Raw genomic sequence first — 25,887 nt, 5'->3', positions numbered from 1 at the left:
TGCTGCTCTAGTAGATGGAGGGTGAGCAACGACCGTCTCACAGTGGTAGCTTGCTCTACCGTGGTCACCAATTCGATGTCTCTTGCCGTCTGGGTGGTTATCTGACGTTCCAGATCACGTAATCCACTTTCTGCAATGCCACTTAAACCTCCCACGCGTTTCGGAATACAGTCGGTCGTTCACTCAGTTGCAGTGCCGGTGCATCGAGATAGACGCGCTGCTGAAATGCTATGCAAGCTAATTCTGGGAAACAGTACGATTACGACCACGAGTGTTCTCCCACGTTCGCGCAACTACATTATTTAAATTATATGTAATCCTATTTTCGTTATTACAGTTATTTCCCGACCATAATCGCGTTTTTTATTCGTCGGTGACTGACTGCGAGCTAATTCTCTTTACGTGTGGGAACATTTGCTGCATTACTTGGGCTCTGACCCCTGCTCTAATTAATTGTACATCATTCTTCCTAATGTTGTTTTCGGATTTTAATTTAATCGCTTTGATAGTAATCTTCTTTGCAAAAGTAAGAGCAATATTCGTGAGATTAAAAACTTAGTCATAGACCACGTGTTCACAGGCGCAGTAAGATTATTACTTTTCCTTCTCACTGGCCTATATAATGTTATTCTGTAATAGCGTGTCATGATTTTTATTCTTCCATTTTCCAGTATATCTTGTACAATTATTTATAGTCTATCGAACTGTAAAGATGACTAAGTTTTTAGTCACTTTCAAATTCGCTAAATACAAATCTTCATTGTGTTGTTGTTCCTGTAGACTTCTCTAATCTACGCATTTCTCCTCATAATTCGACTATTATTTGGTACTGTATTATGGTTTTATCTTATGCTTAATACGTAATTTTTTAATGTAAATCATTTTCCATGTATTAGCTACTTGAAATGAAACTAATAATAACCCAACTACATGTCAATCGAAATCCGGGCAATTGAATAAACACACGGTCACTACCATTAATCGTTCTGTCTTTATCTGTATGTGATTTCTAACCTCCAAGTAAATTAATTTCGATTGACTTTAATTACATTTGCATCAGTAAATGTGCGTGACATACTGAATAAGTGATGGTGGACATATGCAAAGGCCATTGACATATGACGCAGAGACATCTTGAATGCTGACCATACACGAGCGGATTTCCACGAAGGGTAACAGGTATTTCGGGTGGATGCTTGAATACTTGCAGGCTCTGCCCACGCGTCAGTGGAGACACGTCCATCAGACCGCTACTCAGAGTTCTCGGAACCGGCGATCCAGCCTGTCAGCGAGAGCAGACAAGGGCGGACATCTGTGATGACTCTCGTTCAGTGACGTCCGTCAGGTTTCGGCGAACTGGTGGCTGGCGCGGCACCCTGGAGGAACAGCGCTCTCACATCGACTACCTACTAACCTTAGTCAAACGATTTAAACAAATTATATGCTACAAAATATTGGTTCTTATGTCAGTTATAGCTTCGTATGTCAGCTTCACGATTAAGAGCCTATCATTTCGCTAATGGTCCTAGTTATTATGATATTTGTCATATAAATAACACTGCGTAAAATTCGAAAAGTTTGCACTGAAAAATACGAGTCACGTTGAATTTGTGTTTGTTCCATATTATACTATATATTGTCGACTATGTAATTTAGCTAACATATAGACTTTTTCTTTATACAAGGAAAGTGATAGCACACAGGAAAAGAGTGTTTTTATATATGGTAAGCCGGCCAGTGTGGTCGATCGGCTTTAGACGCTTCAGTCTGGGACCGCGAGGCCCGCTACGGTCGCAGGTTCGAATCCTGCCTCGGGCATGGATGTGTGTGATGTCCTTAGGTAGGTTAGGTTTAAGTAGTTCTAAGTTCTAGGGGACTGATGACTTCAGATGTTAATTCACATAGTGCTCAGAGCCATTTGAACCATTTTCTATATGGTAAGCAAGTGGAACTTTCTTATGTATCGCGATATACGATTAACTGCAGACTTTTGCAATGGAATGATATAATTTTTCAAGAGTCAAATGGGTATCAGTGTGGATTTTTTAGATATATACCGAAAATTACATTTTCATAAGCTTTCGAATTAATTTGCACTCAGTCCCTCGTTTAACAAACCACTGATTCAGGACTCTGTTCCTTCTACAACTTCGTAAGAATATTAACAGGTGACAGAGTGTAAACTCCGGTTTGGTGTGACAAAGGAAGCATATCTTTATATGGCAACCTGAGAAACGTAGGTGACACTCAAAATTCGCCACTGACGAATGAGTGGTTTTTCAGGTGACAGCAAGTTCTAGTTGCGACAAGTAAATTAAAGTGAGTGGATCAATAATCACATCGAAAAAGTAATAAAACTGAACCGTTATCGACCTTGTTCGTGAGAACTGACAGATAAACATTACAAAAACAAGAATGGGAAAAATCTGGCATACAAAGAGATGGAAGAAACATATCTGGAGCATATTTCAACTGTGGACCGAAGTGTTATAAAAAATAAGAACATTGCAAAACGAGGGAATACCACAAAAATATGCAGCCACTGCCACTAGCACTGCACCATATCCACGTATAACGTTTAGCTGTATTCTGGATTAGAGTGACCTATAACTGCCGTATGTCCCTTATTTAACCGGCTCACCCATTGCTCGCCTCCGACGTGACCAAAGTGCCACAATGAAGCTCCCCTACATCTGTGACGTGTCTTCTCTTCCTGCGACCTACACTGGCTGACAGAGGTACAGGAAAGCTCCAGTACTTTCAAAAACGACTTGCTGACCGATGAAATTTTGCGCCCAATGTCGGAAGCTTCATTCTCACCACACTTTCTGGTAGCCACTACAGCTGACAGCGAGGAACTATAAAGAGAAAATGACCAATAAGCGTCGACAATGCCAGGTAGCGCCAATACCAATTGCGTAATATATTGTTAAGTAACGTCAACATCTTTGGTAAGTAACTGTTTTTAGATGCAGAAAGCAAGGCAAATAGTAAATATAATTCATTACAGACCACTGATGACGGTTCATTTCAATAAAACGAAAAGTATTTGGTGACAAAAATACGCATTTCATGACAAAAACAAGCATTATCTTCTAGTTTCAGAGACTGATTTAAAATACATTCAATTATTTCTGAAATGACCTCAGAAACATTAAGTCTCTTGAAACAAGCGTAAAATGGAGAGGGGGTATCAGTTGTATCAAGCAATGACTGTTGCTTGTACTATGTTTATTAGTGTAAGCTCTCACCCATAACTGTCTTATGTCCATTAATTAACAAGTTTACGAATTACTATACAAAGATTCAAAGAACCAGCCACTGCCACAATTTTCTTCCTGTCATCGCCCATACTTTCACTCGAAGATATAAACTACCTTGAGTGTGCGAAAACGTACTACAATGAAGAAAAGGCCTATAAAATGTCCCACCGTACAACGTATTTCAGATGAGACACATTCGTAGATAGTAAAATTCGTCACACCTCACCTCTGGACAGTTCTGGGTCCGCCGATAAACCGTGAAAAATTTGCGGATTTGCTCTCACACACCAACGGACCCGGACTGCTGACAGATTCGAGAGCTAAATCTGACGGGCGGGGACTACACGTTATTGGGAAGCAGTAGACCTCAGATCGGCAGGCGAGATCCATCAGAGATGTCCACGGAACGTGGCCACTGTTCTAGCCCGCTGAGGAAACCCCTTCGTTTATGTCCAGGCAAACGCTGCTCAGGGGCCGTCAGCCACTGCCACCAGCTCCGCAGCCCATCCACGTATAAAATTTAGCTGTATTCTGGTGCTGTGTCGCATAAATTTTATTCTACGAATAATTTTCTGGCCACAGAAAGTTCCCTTCTGGTAAGAGCATTTTAACTACTGCTGAATCCAAAATGCGCCCTCCTGCCACATTTAGTATTCGTGCTGTAACATATGCTACTGCGAAGCATCTCCCCATACGTCCTGAGACCGCGTCACACGCTGCTCGACTCCAACGTCACCAAAATGTGGCAATGAGGTTCCAGCTGCATCTGTCGCGTGTCCTCTTGTCCAACGAGCGATACGAGTTGACAGAGGTACAGCCACTCACCAACAAGTTACAGATCACGACCATTGCGCACATTGTCGGAAGTTTCATCGAGAGCACACTTGCTAGTAGCTGTTATAGCTGACAGCGAGGAACAATGAACAAAAATTGATCAATAAACGTTAACAATGACAAGTAATTCCAAGTAATACCAATTCCACCACCAAACATATGCGGGAAACGAAACTGTAACACCGGCTGAAGAAACTTGCACAATTAACTTACTGGCCTCAGCAATCAGTTTCGCTTCGGTCGTGAGTTTAGCGTACTTCCAGCTAGCGTTCCCACGCTGCTGATAAGCAACACAAGGACTTGTCACAGATCAGATTTAAAGAAGACAGTAATACTTAGATTTGCAATCACTGATGTTAGATTTAACAGTGTGCATATTTTCATGCAGTGTTAATATTTCAAATGGGTTAGGTTACTTCATCTGAATAATGGTCTACTAACAAGGTTACGAAGCTGTTTTGGAAATACTGTCCTCTGCACTTTGACCACATCAAGGCCGCTGTGAAACTGTGATACACTGCACCATTGAAGTCATGACTGCTCCCGTTTTACACATCAAGCTAACGGCTCAACTCATAACAAATTGAAACTTTTGACTGGTTAGTGTATCACACTCAGAAGGTCCAATATGGAGTGGTCTATACACATACAGCAAAAATGCGTAAATGAGTCCCACTTTGGTACAAAGTTTAAACACGTCGTACACAAGTGTGGCAGCATTCAAGCCTCTCTTCAATAGATTTTTTTATTGGGTGTTTTAATTGTCTTGTCTTCATAGATACTGTTTTATGAGTAAACATTAAACCGAAATCGTCCTACTGATTTCCTTTCCTTCAGTGAAATGCAGAGATAGCTGACCTGCTGCAAGAAACACGAGTGCTTGTCCCTTGTTGTATCTAACAATTAGGCGTATTAACATTAACCTACAAACACTGTCGTAATCAAACTTTACCTCCTCTCTGTATACATCTTTCTCTCTCTCTCTCTCTCTCTCTCTCTCTCTCTACGTTTGTCTCTCCACCTCGTACTCCGAAATTTATTTCTTTATCTCCTCCTTTCACGCTGCCTAACCATGTCCTCCTCCCCTTCTCTTTGACCATCTCCTTCGCTCCATCCCTCCGATCATATCTTTCTCTCCTTTCTCAAACTATAGCCTCCTCCCGTCTTCCTTGTCCACATTCAGCCAGTTCGCTTTCGATATAAAAAGATGTCAAGGCCATATCTCTAGGCAATCCTTGTGTTGGCGTGTCGCTAGGCGGAAAATATGAGATTATAAAGCGTCGTATGCGGCCCGGATAATAGTCATGTCACCTCCTATAAATGAGAGTATAGTGGGTTTTGTGCGATAACTGGGGAGCTGCTCAAATGTGGAATTGATGCAGCGTAGTCGGCACATTGCTGCCTGGGATGGAAGCTCGTTGACTTAATTTACTGTATATAGTCACCGTGTTACCTGAAAGTTAAATGGAATGTAAGGTTATATCTTGAGTTTAAACAGAGCACTGGAAGGAAGGTGTTACGCTTGGCGGGCCAGTGAGGTTTCCATCGATATTACCAGCTCTTTACGCATTGCTGAATGTGCTGCGTCGACATGTACAAGATGTGTCATTTGCTAATTTGGCTAAATTCCACCGTATAGCCAGTGGACTTTAATAATATGAAAAGAAGGAAGAACGATTAATGTAAAGGGTAAGTTTTTCGATTCAGTACGAAAATACTTGTCTGCTTCTAGTGTTACCGGAGGTCACTGATTCCTTGTATAAAAGTCTGATGATGTTTGGTGGCGTTTGTGTTCAAGGTTTGTACTACGATTGGTACGTTGCGTTTTCTGACTCTCCAGGGTGTATTCCATATTACATTGTAGCTCAGCACCGATAAGCTTTGAGATTTCTCATTCTGATGTTTATTGGTGCACTGTTTTTAAAACGTGCTTAAGATGATGAGATCCTTTTTCCTTACCATAAGTATTTTAGATTGTTTTTATAGATTGTACCTCGATTAAGGTCAGAAACTTTTGTTTGAGGTACATTTTGGCTAACTTTCCATTATACACCCATGAAAAAAAGTTTTGTATACCCCAGTTCCCAGAACTCCTGAAGATAGACGTTGACTGTGGGAATTGTACCACAGACACAGACCCTTGACTGTTCAGAGATGTCACTAAACCCACCCAAAGATGTAAACAAACAGGCATGAGCAGCGCATATTTGACAGAGGGGGTACGTCACCCGATCAGTTCCAGTCATTCTAGCGGGAAGGAACTCGCGTCGTCTCTAGTTCAACCATGCCTAGACGGAAAATATCACGGTTCTCTCGGGTCCGCATTGTTACTTTGTGCCAGGAAGGGTTTCAACAAGAGCAGTGTCCAGGCGTCTTAAAGTGAACCAAAGCGATCCTATTTGGACATGAAGGAGATACAGAGACTGGAACTGTCGATGATTGCATCACTCAGGCCGCCCAAGGGCTACTACTGCAGTAATAACTGCTACCTGCTGACTGTGGCTTAGAGGAACCCAGACAGAAACACCACCATGTTGAATAATGCTTTTTGCGCAGCCACAGAAAGTCGTGTTACGACTCAAACTGTGTGCAGTAGGCTGCATGATGCGCAACTTCACTCCCTAAGTCCATGGCAAGCACGACAGCATGCATTGCGGTACAGATGGGCCTAGAAACATGCCAAATGGACCGCTCAGGATTGGCATCAAGTTCTCTTCACCGATGAGTGTCGCATATGCTTTCAACCAGACAATTGTCGGAGACATGTTTGAAGGCAACCCGGTCAGGCTGAACGCCTGAGACACGTTGTCCAGCTAGTACAGCAAGTCTGGAGGTTCCCTGCTGTTTTCAGGTGGCATTATGTGAGGCCGCTGATGGTCATGGATGGCGGCGTAACTGCTGTACGATACTTGAATACCGTCGTCCAACCGGCAGTACAATCTTATCGACCTTATACGCATTCGTCTTCATGGATGAAAATTCGTGTTTCCATTGTGCATATCTTGTGAATGGCTTCCTTCAGGATAACGACATCGCTCGTCTAGAGTGGCCAGCATGTTTTCCACACATGAATCCTATCGAACAAGAGCAGGATAGATTGAACAGTGCTGATTATGAACAACGTGACCAACCAACCACTCTGAGGGATCTACGCCGAATTGCCGTTGATGAGTGCCTCGATGGAATTGTGGATAGTATGGCACGACGAATACAGGTATGCATCAGTGCAACAGGACATGCTACTGGGTACGGAAATCTGGACCACCACCTCTGAAGGTCTCGCTGTATGTGTGGTTTTGATGAGCAGTAAAAATTGCGGACATGATGTTTATGTTGGTCTCTATTCCAATTTTCTGTGCAGGTTACGGAACTCTTGGAACCAATGTGATGCAAAACATTTTTTGATGTATGTAAATTGAAGATGGAGATGGCAAAACAGGAAAGGAAATGGAAGGGATCACCACTGACCGCTGTATCGGGACATGAGACAGGCTCATCGGCGTCGAGTGAAATTGTATACCGGACCGGGGTTCGAACCCTGTGTCTCTTGCTTTTTTCTTTTTGGTTGATCGTTGTGTTTGGCCGTTGCGGACGTCGCATGAGATCCGTTCAAGTTCGGTTATTGATCCTTCCACTCAGTTTTTTATTACAGAGGCCAACCGGCTCTCTGACCGAACATGATGAGGTACCGCGCCGGCTATGCGTGTTACGCAGGTGCAGTAACCACTGTGCCATCCGGCACACAGCGTTACGACAGCTGCGCGGACTATCAAGGCATGCCTTATGACCGGTCCACACTGCAATCGAGCGCCATCTATCCGCACCCCCTGTCCACTTCCTCCATTTTCCCTCTCAGAGATTCCCTAAAGAGGTCGGACGTATTTGTGCATTCGCACTGAATAAGGTCGATACATTGGCAGCTAGACCTAACAGATTACATGAATGAGTGCTGCTGTTCTTTGGACATGTCCGAAAGGACACCAAGCATTCGTATAACTTGTGGTTAATTATATATCTCGTTTTCGCAACATTGTATTTTAATTTTTGATCTTCAGTACATTGGCAAAGTGTTGGCAAAACTTTTTTGTAGAAGCCATATTCAAGGGTTACGTGTTTGCCGAATCTATGGTTGACTGTAGCGCCTTTACTTTGCTCTAAAATTACATTACCCAGAATGTTTCGCTGTCTTTTGCGAAGAGGCTTCTGTGTAAAGTGCTCCTTTATTTTAGAGAGTAAAAGGTTTTAATTCCTTGTTCGATTTTAAGACAATTATTATAGTTACTTCTTATGTGTGTTTCAAATCACAGAAGAGTATGTTCCCCCTGTATAATGACTGATACCTGTTTGAGAAGGAAACATGTTTTTAATGCCAGACACGGCTTTTCCTCTGAGGAAACCACTGTCAAATGCAACACCCCGCTAAGACACTGGTATCTGATTTAATGTTTAGACTTCAGATGTTTTGAAGAAATGTTGCTGTTTATTTTTGGTGCCCGTTATTGTTGTTAAAATTCTATATTAGCTGCTATTCTTGGAGATACTTGATAAAATAATATAAATTTCTCAGTGTGTACACTTGTTACCTACCACTTGTTAAGTGAGTGTGTTCTCCTAGGGTAATTATAAGGCAGTTCTCACTTTCCACTATCCCTCTACACCTTTCACCTGAATGCTGTATCCACTCTCCACCCTCTCTCTGCTCATCACGTCCTCCCCTTCTCTCCGACCATATCCCCCTTTCGCTTACTCCGCACATCCCCTCTTCCACCACTCTGGCTGACCCCTCCTCGGCTCTCTTTTCTTCATCTCTGTTACTCGTTCTCTTTGTGCATCCTATCCTCTTCCAGTCCCTCTCTGTCCATCTCCTACTCGCCCGCCTGTCTGCTTCTCACTCTTTAATCCTTCCTGTATCCATATCAACCTTCCCTCAGCTATGCCCTCTGTTCATTCTCTTCTCATCTGTCTCTCTGTCCCTCTCCTTCTGTCCACCTCTTACTCTCAAACGCCTGCTGCACTCATATTAAACTTCTCCTCGCATTTCCATCCGCACATGTAGCTCTTGCAAAGCAGGTCTGACATAACGATCATAGGGACAGGTTCAAATGGTTCAAATGACTCTGATCACTATGGGACTTAACATCTGTGGTCATCAGTCCCCTAGAACTCAGAACTACTTAAACCTAACTAACCTAAGGACGTCACACACATCCACGCCCGAGGCAGGATTCGAACCTGCGACCGTAGCAGTCCCGCGGTTCCGGACTGAGCGCCTAGAACCGCTAGACCACCGCGGCCGGCTAGGGACAGGTCACAAGGGTCAGCGCACAAGTCTGTGGAGTGTGAGTCTCAGCCCAGCAACAGCAATATCGCTAGCAGTTGTCATGATAACTTATTTGTACAGATTTAAGCAGCGTGGACACAATTTGTCGAATTTCTTACTATATTAAATATTCGAATGAAATGCTGATTACACAATAAACAATTGTGGCTAGGAATAATACGTCAGAACACTCAATAAAGCGGATGTCCTTAAGAATTTCAATAAATTTTAGATTTTCTTGAAATATGCACCTAGTGCTTACTGAACCATCTGTCAATAACAGTTCATCTTTTCAATACAATGCGAATAATATTTGTAATCTCCGAAAAATGTGCACATTTTGCTTACCGAACTCTGTTAATAAACTTACAATTAACAGTTGTAATTAAGGAACACATGCCAACACGCTCACTAGTTCTTTAACTGACGGCAATTCAGGTTACAAGATATTACAGATCAAAACGCTCCATGGCGCTCAACAAATGTTTAACTAAATATCAACAGGTCAATGTGAACTAAGCTCCGAACCGAAAGTCAACAGCCATCAGAACAATGTCAGATATGTTTAAGAAAGTAACATACATAGAATAAATTTTATTATTGTTCTACAACTCCGGCCTCGAACCGTCAGAAGACTGACATGAAACAGCCCGGCCTTTTCGTACACCGACACGTCGTTCTTTCGGTTGGTCCGGCGCTAAGAGAGCGGCGCAACACCTGTGGCAGACCACGGCAGCGGAAACCTGCACTAATCACCTGCACATGGAAGCACTGAACCACAACAGACTAAAATTATAAATCAACGAATTGTAAAGCACAAGGATGAACAATTACGAGTACGGGAATAAACCGTTTCTACTTAAGGGAAGTGAGACTGACGTTAACACATTGATCCGCTCAACCAGTGTCTACACACATCAGTAACCGCTTTGAATTTAAGCTGTAAGAAACTCAGTCACAAGTCAGGCAATTAATATCAATAACCACCACCAAACTGAAGGTAGAATATTAGGCTTCTAAGGTTTCAGAGAACAGTCATGACTATGTAATATTGTGACTATCACATATTATACGGCTGTAGCCACTGGCTGTCGTAAGTGGCTGCTTATTACGCACCAACAAATGGTACAATTCTTATCCATAAACTCCACTAGAACCTTACACGTAAATACGCACTTAACACACCAAATGTCGCTCTGGAATTCGGCACCTAGGTTCCCGACAAGTCCTCAACGGAAATCAGTACTTGAAGGTTGTCACTCCTCCAGCACTGATATCTTCGTCAAAACTCCACACAGACACCAACATGAAGGCAGCAGCCCAACTCTCCTCGGCACGATCGCCCTTCGTGGCTCCGCACACGCCACTCGCTTTATCCACACCAAGTTCCAAACTGCCTCCCCTTTGCACAGTGCGGCGCCTCCTCTGCACCCCGTGTCCTCCCTCTTTACTGACGTACGACTCTCTCCCTCTCTCGGACCTTCTATATACCATCAGCCAGCCAACTCTGCATGCACGGATTGCGAACCAGCCCACTAGCGGTGTATCGAACCGAGCTGCCACGGTTCAAGATCGTTAGAGCAGGCCAATAATACTCCCACACAATACGTACGTCGTGCATGGTAGTCTACACATTGGGGGGCGGTTTCTGTGCCAAATATGCTTGAAATCTCTAATATACACCAGTGAAAGAAATGCAATAGACAGTACGCTACCAGTCTTCCAGTCTACTAATTTGGGACCGCTCTACCGAATGAGCTTGTAAAATTTCAATTTAAAAATGATTTAGTTTGTAACGGGAGAAACATCGCCGCATTCCGTCGAAAGTGAGCGCTGCATGGGAGACACAACGAGCAGTATTCGTTTGGGCTGACTGCAGCTACACGATAAACGAATGACAGATTAAATATCTGATGAAGCACATGAGGAAAGGCGTCTCGCGGCCCGTGGGAGTGACAAACTGGTATATCTAAAGCATCCATAAGAAACTGAAAAATTTCGCTACCAAAGCCTGTTTTGAAAGCTCCAAAACTTAAACACTGGTTTCACGAGATCTGCGCTATGGAAATATGACGCCCCTTTCTCAAATAAGTAGCATTCTGATACAAAGTTGACAGCCACATTTGGCTGTGCAGAGGCGTCGTGAAGCCCACTCGTCGATAATTTGAGTCCATCTTCCGTTGCTGTTTATGCATGTGAAAACAAGTCCTAACTTGCACCATGGCACGGATCGAGACCTAAACTTCGGATGTCATACGTGGCACTCCTTCGAATGGGTTCATACGGGGCTACTCGCCACGAATATCTCTCTTGTGCCAAACTCTTCATTGCAGAGTTGAACTTGCATCGTACGTCCTTAACTATTTGCTAGATGTATTCCAATGCTTGTCTTCCTCTATGGTTTTTGCCCGCTACAGCTCTCACTAGTACAATGGAAGTAATTCCCTCATGTCTTAACAGGTGTCGTATCATCCTGTCCCTTCTCCTTATCGGTGTTTTCCACATATTCCTTTCCTCTCTGATTCTGCGCAGAACTTCCTCATTCATTACTTTATCAGTCCATCTAATTTTCTAATATTCAACATTCGTCTGTAGCACCACATCTCAAATGCTTCGATTCTCTTTGTTCCTGTTTTCCCACAGTCCATGTTTCAGTAACATACAATGCTATGTTCCCATTTTCTCAGAAACTTCTTTCTCAAATTGAGACCTATATTTCATACCACTAGAATTCTCTTTGCCAGGAATACCCTCCATGCCAGTGCTGGTCTGCTTGTGTTGTCTTCCTCACTGTGTCCGTCGTTGGTCACTTTGCTGCCTAGACAGCAGAAATCCTGAACTTCATCTACTTCGTGGCCATCAAACGTGATGTAAAGTTTCCCGCTGTTCTCACTTCTGCTACTTCTCATTACTTTCGTCTTTCTTCGCTTTTCTCTCAATCGATATTCTGTATTCATTAGACTGTCCATTCCAGTCATCTCATCACGTAATTCTTCTTCACTTTCACTCAGGATGGCAATGTCATCTCCTTGAATTTTAATTCCGCTCCCGAAACTTTGTTTTATTTTCGTCATTGATTCTTCGTATTACATATCGAGCAGTATGGGTGAAAAACTAAATCCCTGTCATAGACACATTTTAACACGAGAATTTCGTTCCTGGTCACCCACTCTTATTATTCTCTCATGGCTCTTTTAAGTGTTGTACATTACCTATCTCTCCAAATATCTTACCCCTATTTTTCTCAGAATTTGGAACATCTTGCACCATTTTACCGTGTCGAGTGCTTTTTTCAGGTCGACAGATCCTGTGAACGTGTCTTGATTATCCTCTAGTCTTGCTTCCATATCAACTTCAACGTCAGAATTGAGTCTTTGGCGCCTTTACCTTTCCTAAAGCCAAACTAATCGTCACCTGAAACATACTCAAGTTTCTTTTCCATTCTTCTGAATATTATTCTTGTAACTAGGATGAATGAGTTGTTATTCTGATTTTGCGATTATTCCCGCACTTATCAGCTCTTGCAGTCTTCGGAATGCTGTGGACGATATTTTTCCGAAAATCTCACGGTATATTACCAGATTCATACATTCTACACACCAACATGAACAGTCATTTTGCTGCCCCTTCCCCAATGAATTTTGAAATTGTGATGGAATGTTATAGACCCCTTATGTCCTCCAAAGCTCTCTTAAATTCTAATTCTAATACTGGATCCCCTGTCTCTTCTAAATCGACTCCTGTTGTAATATTTCTGGCTTATTCAGCCATCATATTAGGCTCCAGGAAGCTATTCCCAGGGCAGTGGAGATGCAAGAAGCATAGAGATGACGCAATGTGGGACGAGGTACCGGCGACAGATGTTAGATTCCGTGCCAGTCCCGTAAGAAAGACCGCCTGCATGATGCTGCTGCTCTGTGATTGGCTGCTGTGTTCGGCGGTAGGGTGCCAAAACATTAAACTTTTGTTGCTATTATTAATTAAACCTGTCATCCAAATTACTTCATTTTTTTAAATAAACATTTCTCAACAGCTAGCTATCAATCAATCATTTCAAAATGATTAAAATCAAAGTATTATTAAATCAAAAGACTGACGATGTTACTGCCGATGCACTTCGGTGGCGTTCGGGTCACGCCTTGCTGGCTTGGCGCGCGGAGTGTCTCGGGAAGTCCGGCTCTCCAGTTCTGACCGTTCCAGTAGACAGACATGTTGTCAGTTATAGCAGTATTTGTTTCATGCAATTTTATTTACTACAGTTCCGACCGTCGCTAGGTACAGACATGTTGTCTGTAATAGTAGTATTTGATTCATGTAATTTTATTCTCCAGTTCTGACGGTTCCAGTAGACAAACATGTTGTCTGTGTCAGGATGTATTTCATATTATTTTAGCCAGATATAACAACTGTGGAAAGATACGTTCAATACGTTGTGACCAAGAATAGTTTCTCGTGCCTATATCAATAAAAATGCGAGTGGCATCCCAAATGAGTTATAGTTTATCCATAGCAGCAGTTCCTTGCGAAGTTAATTTCAGCCTCAAGAAAAAGATTTCACGACCTGCGTGCTGTTTTCAGCGCTGGGGACACCATCAGCATAAAGACAGCAGTTTAGTGAAGTATACAAGAACTTATGTAATCCACACAGGGCAGTGGAAACAACTAGGCACCTCACGTGTACTGCATGCACGGTACAAATGTGCTCAGAGACACGTCATCTGCAGTAATGCAGAGGAGTTAAGAAGGGTGAAAGTATTAACACTATCACACTTTTATTCCTTTTTTTCTTGCCGTATTGTTTCTTTTCCTGTCACATCAGACAAAGTTTCCCCCTCGCAGAGGCCTACCCGCGCTCTCCTCTGCATTTGAAAATGGAATTCCGCTTGCACTCTTAACGTCATCACCTTTCCTTTTAATTTCACCGAAGAACGTTTCGACTTTCATATACGCTGAATGAGTTCTTCCGGGTACCATTTCTTTATCTATTCGTTAGTATCTTTTCATGCAGCCGTTTCGTCTTAACTTCCCTGTACCTCCTATTTATTTCGTTCCTCAGCGACTTGTGTTTCTGTATTCCTGAATTTTCCAGACCATTCGAACAACTGAAGTATATCTCCTGTTAGTCATTGTTTCTTCGCGGTTACCTTGTTTGTACCTATGTTATTTTTCCCAACTCCTGTGATGGCACTTTTTTGAGATGTTCATTCCTCTTCAACTGCACTGCCTGCTGAGGTATTCCTTATTACTGTATCCATATCCTTAGAGAACATCAAGTGTATCTTGTCATTGCTTGCTACTTCCGTATCCCACTTCTTTGCATATCGATTCTTCCTGACTAATGTCTTAAACTTAAGCCTACTCTTCATTATTACTACATTGTAGTCTGGGTCTATACCTGCTCTTGGGTACGCCTTACAATCCAGTATCTGATTTCTGAGTCTCTGTTTGACCATGATGTAATTTAACTGAAATCTTCCCGTATCACCCGGCAATTTCGAAATACATCTCCTCCTCTTGTGATTCTTGAGTATTCGCAATTACTAGCTGAAATTTATTACAGAACTCAGGTAGTCTTTCTCCACTCTCATTCCTTGTCCCAAGCCAATATTCACCTTCTCCTACAATTGCATTCCAGTGCCCCATGACTGTTAGATTTTCATCTCCCTTGGCGTATTGTATTACTATTTCAGTATCCACATATACTTTATCTTTTCGTTTTCAGCTTACAATATGGGCATGTGTAACTGAACTATCGATGTCGGTGTTGGCTTCCTGTCAATTTTGATATGAATAACCCTGTCACTGAACTGTTGACAGTAACGCACTCCGTGGCCTGCTGACCTATTCATAATGGATCCTGCTGCAGTTATACCATTTTCTGTTGCTGTTGATGTTATCCTATACTCATCTCACAAGAAATCCGTGAGTTCCTTCCATTTCACTTTACTAACCGCTACTATATCTAGATTCAGCCTTTGCATTTCGTTTTTCAGATTTTCTAGCTTCCCTACCATATTCAAGCTTCTATCATTCCAAGGTCTGACGTTATCCTTTCGCTGAATATTCTATCTTTTCTTTTTGGTCACCTCCACCTTGGCAGTCACTCCCACCGCTCCGGAGACCAGAATGGGGTACTATTCGGGAATCATTTGCCAATGCATAGATCGTCATGACACTTTCCAATTACAGGCCTTATGTCCCGTGGATACACATTATGTATCTTTAATGCAGTGGTTTCCATTGTCTTCTGCATCCTCGTACCGCTGATCATTGCCGATTCTTCCGAATTTAGGGGCAGTTTCCCACCTCCAAGGACAAGAGAGTGCACTGAACCTCCCTCCATTGACAAGGCCGTTGGCAGAATGAGGGTGACTTCTTATGCAAGAAGTCTTTGGCCGTCAATGCTGATTATTAATCAAAATTTAAGCAGTCTGTAATTGTACATTTTGTTTTACTTAGCGGTACTGGATGCTATAAACTGGCAACCCGGAAAAGTGACGTCAAATGATGTCATTTATCTCAAAGTCCGTACGGCGAACTGTATGTATATCAATTTTTAAATTCCAGTAGGCCCAGTTGTCAGCACAGTGCAGAAGCGTACTTACATGGGAAAGAGCAATCTGGTGTAAAATTGACAATATACGTTCATCTTGAGTAACTGAAGTACAACACTCTTTACGATCTAAGAAGTAATACTTTAGTATAGTTGACTCTGTGGAACTGAAAGCCCTCCAGCACCACGTATGGAGCTGGTAGTTGAGACTGTAAAACTCGGCTGGAAATTCGCTAAGGTGATTCGCTCCTAGTCAGCTGTTCTAGTGACGAAGAGTCTTCGCGTAGTATTGATAATTTCCGTTTCAAGCAAAATAAAATAATAAACTGTTGTTGAGATTAACATACATTGAGGTGGCAGAAGTCATAGGATATTTGTATGAACGTATGGAAGTAATATCACCTACAAGCAAGGTGTAAAAGGGCAGTGCATTGGTGAAACTTATCTGTACTTAGGTGATCCATCTGAAAAGGTGTTCCGCGTCGTTATGGCCGCAGAACCGATATTAACGGACTTATGAACGCGGAATGGTAGCTCGATACAGACGCACAGGACATTCCATTTCGGAAACTTTATGGAATTCAATATTCCGAGATCCAGTGTGTGAAGAGTGTGTCGTCAGTACTAAATATCAGGCATTTCCACACAATGGACAACGCAGCGGCCGAGAGCCTTCGCTTAACTAACGGTAGCAACAACTTTTGCTTCACTGCTAAGAAACAAGCAATAAGGCGTGAAATAACCTCAGAAACCAATGTGGGACGTACGAGTAACGTATATGTTAGGCTACTGCGGCAAAATTTTGCGTTCTCGGTCTATGACAAAAGACAACTAACGGGAGTCCCTTTGGTAACATCACGACATTGCCTGCAGCGCTTCTCCTGAGCTAGTCTAGGCCCTAGAAGAATAGAAAATCGTGGTCCTGTCAGATGATTCCGGATGTCAGTCGGTAAGAGCTGATGGTAGGGTTCGAGTGTTGGGCATACCCCAAGAAAAAACCATCAATCCAAGTAGTCAACAAGGCACCGTAGTGGTGTGGGCTATTTTTATATGGAATGGACTGGATCCTCTGGTCCAAATGAAAGTATCATTGAATGTAAATGGTTCCTCTGGTCCAAATGAAACGATCATTTAATGGAAATGGTTATATTTTGCTACTTGGACACCATTTTCAACCAGTCATGGATTTCAAGTTTCAAACAAAGTATGAATATTTTGGAATGGCGATGCGCTATGCTACCCAGTTTCAATTGTTCACAAATCGTTTGAAGAACATTCTGGATAGTTCAAGGGAATGGTTTGGCCATCCAGATCGCCCAACATGAATCCTATTGAACATATATGGCACGTAATCGAGAAGTTAGTACGTGCACGACTTCCTACACCGGAAACACTGTCGCAGTTACGGACGGCTGTAGAGGCAGCATGGATCATTATTTCTGTAGAAGACTTCCAGAAGTGCTGCATCACGTCGGGCAAAATTATGCTCGACAGGTTATTAGGAAGTATCTGACGACGTTTGTCGCCTGTGTGTGTTATTCATGGTTTTATAACCCAGCAACAGCGGTTTTCATCTTCACCTAACATGGTGATGTACATACTTTCATGAACCTGATGATGGTCAGACGACTGAAACTGGTTGGATAAATAATTTTACCAGCAGCACATGGCAGTAACAAGACATTTTTCAAAAATTTTCTAGACGATAGAGTCTTCGTCTAATATTTCAAACAAAGAAAAACAATAAACGTGACAGTGACTAGTTAAAAAGATAAAAAATTTTCTCTTTAGTTGAACGTTAAGCTCAATGTTAAATAGCTTAGCTAACTTACAACTGTATAATTTTAACAAATAAGGTTTAATGTTCATAAATTATCTCAATAATCCCTCGGCTGGTGAAGAGCTACTAAGTGATTAGGTGAACTGAAATTAGCTAAAGCCCACAATTAGTAGTTAGCGAGCAAACTGTATAAAATAAATAAATGAAACATCCGATACAAACAGGCCATGTTCACAGCTAAAATTTAATGGAAACGAAACTCCTTTTGCGAAATCGTTAGGGAATTCAGTACTCCGAGATCCACAGCGTCTACAATGCGCCGAGAATACTATATTTCAGGCATTACTTCTCACCATGGAAAACGCAGTGACTGACTCAAATAAGCAGAAGTCCAACTAACACCTGATGCATTACACCTAAATTCCGATCAGCAACAGAATATAAAGTCTTCACTGGATACATGAGCTAGTCAGGCTAGGTATAAATAATTCAGAGTTTAAATCACCTTAACGACCAAATTACAAACAAGCGGCGAAAGTGAAATCAGGCTTCTGACCTCTGCAGAATATCTCGAAGTTCCCAAAGATATCATGCGAAAAATATCTGTCACCGAAGGAAACGTGCGGCAGCATCACTGCTCAGACCAACATCGGTCCTTCCTCTTCGAATCCAACCCGAGTAATGCGAATGCGGAAGACGGCAGCCGTCCTTATAAGGCCTCGGTTATCCCCTCATTGGGAATGAGCTGCTTCCACGTCACTCAATAATTTCACGTTACCGCCTGCCTGGTTTAAAATTTTTACGCAAATTACAATCTAAAAAGTGACATTCCTTGCTCGCTAAATTTCCAATGAAAACTCATACCTCATATTTAATGCTAAGTACAGTATTTCTACTAAAATGTAGTGTTAAACAAGTGTAACGATGTGTTACAGTGCTTCAAATCAGTTGATGATCTCCGTGCCACCAATTATTACAATAAAAAGGAATATGTCAACAATTTATTATAATAATTTTCCCTGCTCGTTCCATTTCCATACTCATTATCAATGTAAATGTAATTGCTTTGAAACTGGGGACCAAATTATATAAATTAATGAATATTAATTTCGAGAAACTTAAATACATAAATCTTATAAACTAAATGCTGTGTGTGATATGCGATTAGCTCAGCCAACATACAACCCTTTTTTAATTATTCAGCAGCATTGTATCACATATTAAACTGTTTTTCAATTAAAGTTAAATGAAAATGTGTCTCACACGTTAATTAATTCTTCAGCACTAACAACACGCACACGAAGAAAATTAAGTACAATTTTCGATACGTAGATGACATTCTACAACTAACAACCGGTTCTAACGACGACATGCAACATATACATGTAGCACTTAACGAACTTCATCCTCACATGAAATTGACAACAGAGCATGAACACGACCAACTTTGTCGGCATAGCAATATGAAAACATTAACAACACAAATCATTTTGAGTAGTAGCAGAACATCGTTAATGCAAATTCTTGTCATCCATAAATAGATAAAATTCTTATTTTCACACAGTGATTAACAGATTGCATAACCTACCAATACAACAACCAGCAATACAGAAAGAACTTCAAACTCTCAAATACACAGCACAACAAAACTCTTTTAATCCTGGTATAATCAGCCAAACGCGTACCCTAATCCATGCTGACTCAAAACTAACACGAGAATACCAACAAAAGGGGAAACCACATATATACCACAAACACACATAGTAAATGCATCAGACAAGCTAAATTCAGTATTAAAAAGTACTACAGTCATATTTGCACATTGTAATATACGCATCATAAAAAAACCAAATCCATTCAATTAAAACAAAGCCATCAACACACATGTACCCGGAATGTATAAAACCAGTTGTAATGACCGAAAAAGTTTTATACAGGCCAAACAGATCGAAATTTTCTGATTAAATACCAGAAATACTCCAGAAAGAGTGACACAACCTTTCCACATTTTTCTTCTCTTTGAATACAGAAAGAAATAATGTAAAGCAGTTAGACCACGCAATGAAAATGGTACATATAATACCTAAGGGCACAGTAACGACCCTTTTAGAACAAACAGAAAGATGCACATACAGAAAAAAATTACCAGAGAAAATCGTAAATGAACAGGATGAACATAATTATAAAAAAAAATACTGAAATTTTGCTCAACATCTTAGAACACGATAATACGTGACATGATGAGCAAAGACTACTCACACAAATATAGAGAAAGATTCTACAAACGCCCCACAATTTTACAGATGAAAAAAGACAAACGTGTAAACATACAGCAATGTTGACTTCTGTCAAGAAAAGGTGTCAAATGTACAGAAAAGGAAAATTTCAACAACAATTACTGAAGAATGCCTACAGTTGATTTGACATCTACAACGTCCATCATGAGATACTGAATTACAAACCTATCAGATTTATAAGGTAAAAATGGTTCTTACTAACAGCGCTAAATAATTGGAGATCGTTGGAAAATAGCAATGCAGTCGAAATAAGGTTACAGCTTCCTGCACTACAAATAAGGTTATCGCTCCCTGCACAACCCTTCAACAAAGCTTAGCTTCATAAAACAGCAGCGTCCTGATATAATAATATATACGAAATATCTTTAAAATGTGTAAGTAGCTTCGTAGCTCTGTATTAGCGAGCGCAACAGTTTTGCTTGTGCCATACATAATACAAAAGTTATTGATAATTTACTAAATTTCGGTTACACAAATATTTTCGATGCTGTAACTTGCCGTACATGTTAATTACAAATCACATCTTCATACTAGCAGAACCGTACTCATTTCCTCTTTAGCCTGAAGCATCGTTATTTTCTGTACTTATATTAGTTTGTATTTCAGGTGTGCAAACGCGAACAGTGTAAATGATGTCTTTTTCTGTGTGTGTGTGGTCGCCGGAACTCACGTCACGCCTGCGTCGTTCAGGTAGCCTTTGACGGTCGCCACCACGACGACTATATGGTCCTAACTGGAGCGTGGCACTCCCGTTCTCCATGTCCCGGAGAGCGAGCAAGCCAAACGGTATTTTCTACTAAAACCATACACCCGTACTCTGAATAAAAGCACAAAACTGCAATTCGCAGCATTATCTTTCGTAATATATGGTAACTGCACTCTGATCATTAATCGACAGGAAGTTTGTTTAGATTAGTTGAGTTAAAATCATTATGCAAAGCTTAACACTCATGTTATTCGACAATATGCTCAATTACCGAACGCTGAAAATCTTTTCACTGCACCAGAAAGTTTAATGCAATAAGATCCACCTAAATAATTGATGTCTGAAGAGAAATTAGCGAAAATTTAAGTAAGGTTCAAAATGGTTCAAATGGCACTGAGCATTATGGGAATTAACATCTATGGTCAGCAGTCCCCTTTTAGGTAAGGTAAGATGCTGGTATTGATCACCTTTTCGGTGAATTAAGAATCACCGACTACGAAGGCAGACTTTAAAACCCAGTCTCTTCTGTTATTCATCGTTTTGCTTAATCCTTCAGTGAACATGACGATAAGGAATTTCGACTGAGAGTTTCTCTACCAGTCAAAACCTGTCAGCTTCAATTTAACTTTTTTTTATTCGATGTGATTATATGAACGTGTATTATGCTGTCGTGTTTGTGCAGTTTAGTTCATGCAAAGACGAGAGAAAATCTGTTTCCTGGGGCGACAAATAATTTATTTATTCCTTTTAACATATGTCGCAATGTTAACAAACACCAGTTGCCACTCAGTCGAGGTTATCTTGTCCTATATGCAGTCAAATATTGTAATTGCTGCTGTACAAATCTAAGCTGGGATGAGGATAACCTGAATAGCGCTGTCCGTATTAACAATAGATAGTGAACATAGCTTCCTAGTGCTTCGATTCCATATGTCTTTTTTCCGTTCGTCAGTTATCTTATTGGCTTAGTGTAACCGACCACTTCTTCTTCTCCTGCACCAAGCTCTTCGACCACCATAGTTGTTGGATACGTTCTAATCTCTCTCTTTCCCCCTAATTTTGGCCCTCCACGGCTCCGTTTAATAGCATCAAAGCTATGCCCCTTCCTCTAGCCATTGTTTTGACATATTCCTTTCATCGTGGAGAGCTTATTCATTAGCGTTTTCAGTGCAATTAAGTTTCATAGTCCTTCAGTAATACCACATGTCAGAAGCTTCCATGTTCTTCATTCGCGGCATTCTCACAGTTAATGATCACCTCCATATCGTGCTTTTTTTCTGCTCACCGAAGCGATAAATGTATGCAATGGAAACCATAGCTCGACATATCTCCCAGAAGCGCATCGTTTATATTGCTTAGGAATTTTGACCTCAAGTTATACCATGTATATCACACTCCTAGCGCTCTTGTTGCGAAGACTGTGTTCTTTCCTGTGTTTGCATTCTTACAATCTCCTGTCCGAGCCTCGTGATCTTGCGGTAGGGATTTTCTCTGCCTCGAGATGAATGGGTGTTGTGTGTCTTTCATTATCATTTCATCCTCATTCATTCGCAAGTCGCCGTAGTGGTGTTAAAGAACATGGGGAGCGGCGAGGGGTCTCCCGGCCACCAATGCCACACGCTCATTATAACGATCTCCTTGTACTGACAGTTACATGTTGTCTTTCTTCCAATATGGAGGAGATACTTAATTTAGTATATCACGTAGTCCCCAACTTTGATATTTATCGTATCATTAATCTCAATTTCGTAACTTAGTGACACCCTAGGAAAAAAACCGCTGTCGGTATGCAAATTACTACGGAAAAAATTCCAGTTCAGAATAATAGCCATGATATGAAAATGTTGCACATTTCACCCAGTGTTATGTTACTCGATTTCATGGGCAAAATCAAAATTTTTAGAAGACTTTTAATAAACTGAAAATTCTCCGAACATAATCCTGCACGATCAGTCCGAGTTCTATAAAACTATTTCCTTACTATTGTTGATGGTACTCTTTGAACAGTGGGAGTTTGTTTTTCCATAACGTTATCTTTGTCACAGAGGAAAATTCAAGTGTAAAATGTGTGCCACGCTGAGAACTTCTATTACGGGCTCGCCACCTTCCTCATGATTCGCAACGCTCGTATTGACAACCTTTGTCGACTGCCAACAATTAATATCAAAATGCAGTACTGCCTTTTCTTGTACACATTCATTCACATTATTTTAAATATATTTCTAGGTATGGTCCTTGACTTTACTTTCTTTTTCGACAATTTATGCAGCCACTTTTTTGAGATTGGTATCTGCTCCACTGTATTCCTGACACCGTTTTGTCAATTTTTTGGTTATATTGGGAGCCTTGATTTGAAATACGTTTCATAACTTGCTCTGTACCTTTATTAGCGTTTAGGTAATGTTAGTTCTCCTTGTTCTTGAACTACCTACTGGGAGTCCATGTCCATCCGGCGTGGATATTGAAGAGTATCCTTCTAGTTCTCTACTCCAACAGTTATGTTCTATTTTTACTATAGTTTCTGTCACGACGAACATACTTCATTCTCAAGAAATTAATTTCGTTCACCTTCAGATTTGACGGTCATCGTCGACCGAAATGAATTACCTGATAAATAAACTTTTGTTATTCAGGACTAGATTTATAATGAAATAAATATTTCCTGGATCGTAGTGGAACCTATTGCGAATATGGTGCAACTCCTGTTATGTTCTGGTAAGGTTTGGATATTTTGATTTTGACGAGTTACTCATGTCTGGTGTCTCAGGACCAATTGCAGTGAAATTATTGTACACCTATTTCCTGATTCTAGAGCTATAATATTTCTCATAAAATTTGTATGACTTAAAAACACGTTGGAGATTTTTCGGTGCGGTACTTTTAATAACAACTGAAAGGCATTTTTTTTTCTTGTTTCGTAGATATGAAGCCGCCTTCCGTAGGATTGTATTGCTATTAATACTTTTTAAATTTGTATCGCGTGCTATCTCTTAATAAGCAATTTGCTGAAAATAATGTTTATTTAGAATTAATTTTAACCATATAATTTTGAAGTATAATCCTTCCAGCTAAATCGTTGCAGTGGATTCAAAACGTTGTTATTAATCTTACACGAGTTACAGCTGGAATGGGCAGGTATGAGAAGACTCTGTAACTTCTCGTCTATTCTTCGTAGTGGCAACCCATTAGCGAAGAAACAAATAATAATTTTGTTGTAGAGCTGATATTGGTTACACCATAACTGCGTCATTTAATCTTTTGAAAATTACTTATGCACGAGAAAATGTGACACTGCACTTTGGTTCAGACTGATGTTGAAATATAATTCGTCTAAATGCTGGTTGAATCGTTCGGTAGTTCGGAAGAAGGTAAGGAATTTAAAGAACTCATCGTCTGACTAATAGAGGCATTTATTTGTAAACGTCTTTTATGTTTCGTACGATGTTTTATTAACATGCTTTATGATGGCGGTATTTGAACAACATTACTTCGTCACTCCGTCAAACGCTATTTTTGTAAAACAGTGTTTCGTTAATGCCTTACTCACAGAGTGAGATAAACCACATCCACTATCCATGTCAATATTGGTATAAATTTCTTCATATCTTTTAAATAGCAGACCGTATTAGCGGTAATCACCTTTGAGACTGTCGCGTAATGTTTGTAGCAGGCCTAAGCGACAAAACGTGATGTTAAAACTGCGGCGTTTGTCAGTCAGTTGCACGAAGAGGAAGTCAGTCCGCTGCTAGTTAATGCACAGCACCCCTTTCTCGATTCGTATGTGGATTTACGTATCTGCGAACGCGTAACGTAACACGACAGACATGACTCATAGGCCTGTTTCCAACAGCCGCACAGTTATCAATGTCCTTTGGTCGGAAGTCATTTCCGTTGTATGTGGTGTGAAACGGCGTCGCCGCATCTCAGTGAACGAACAGGAGAAGCTATGTAGTTCGGTCTGCGAATGCGTGTATCGTCTGTCGTCCCAGACCATCCGCATCCCGTCCTCTACTGCAGCAGAGGTGCGGCGTTTCTTATAAATATTTAACAAGTAGATATCCAGCAGAAGAGGCGCAACCGCGCAACAAGATGAATAATTCCGGAAAAAATTGGAATTGTTTGGTCTCCCGCTCATTCAGATTCAAACATGCGGTTCCACGCACGCAGTTCAGTTGTATTCACTACCACACACGGCTGTGACACGGCGCCATTTTGAGGTCAACGTGGCTTTGTGCTTCTTTTGCTGTTTTCTAAAATAATTCGGTTAAATCAGGACTGGTTCAGCACTACACAGGTTTTAATTATCATTGCATCAGACCGGTCTTTTCTCGTGAGTGGGTTCCACAGTCAAGATTCTTTTAATAACACACAGCATTTCAAGAATCGATATTAAAAAGACATACAGGTGGAAATTGAGGTGTTCCTTTCAGATTACACCGATTACCAACCGGTGGCAACCGCCATTTCTGAAGCGCAACTGGGAGACATCTTAAAACATAATATCCTTCTCCAGATGACTGGCTTCCTCCGTACGATAAATTTTAGATTAAGATTTTTGTTATTTCATTTCGAACACTTATTAAGACCAACAGTAAACTTACGTCAAATGTAAATCAGTTTCTTCGCAAAACAAATATTTACTATTTCCATAATAATTATGGCAATAGCTAATGAATTCTGTCTTCAACCGGTTATTTAATATTGCCCTCTACAAACAACGTAAACAACAAATAAGTCTCCTGTACCCAGCTTTATTCAATCTTTGATTATTCGAAACTTTGCAGAATGAGAGGCTGCATGAAATGAAGGTACTATAGCATCATGCAAACACTTTTCAATGAATGCAAAACACTAAATTGCAATGAAGCTTACTCTAAGTTCTAACTGTGTACCTTCGAAGGAACTATAAGGAATAACACCCTGTTCGTAGCGTACGGAACACTAAACTACAAAGAAGTTGTCCTTAAGTTAGAATTATGTACTTTCGAAGAAACTATAAGGAACAACAATGTCCCAATCTCAGATTTCAGCGAAAGTGTGCGGAAGCCAAAATCACTTTGAGGTAGTGAGTATAGTTCCCCAGATCCGATAGAAAAATGGAAAAGAACAGCAAGGTCTTATATAACAATGTATA

The sequence above is a fragment of the Schistocerca serialis genome, chromosome 6 (assembly GCF_023864345.2).
Source record: "Schistocerca serialis cubense isolate TAMUIC-IGC-003099 chromosome 6, iqSchSeri2.2, whole genome shotgun sequence".
In the NCBI taxonomy this organism is placed as follows: Eukaryota; Metazoa; Arthropoda; class Insecta; order Orthoptera; family Acrididae; genus Schistocerca; species Schistocerca serialis.
This window is presented reverse-complemented; position numbering follows the sequence as displayed.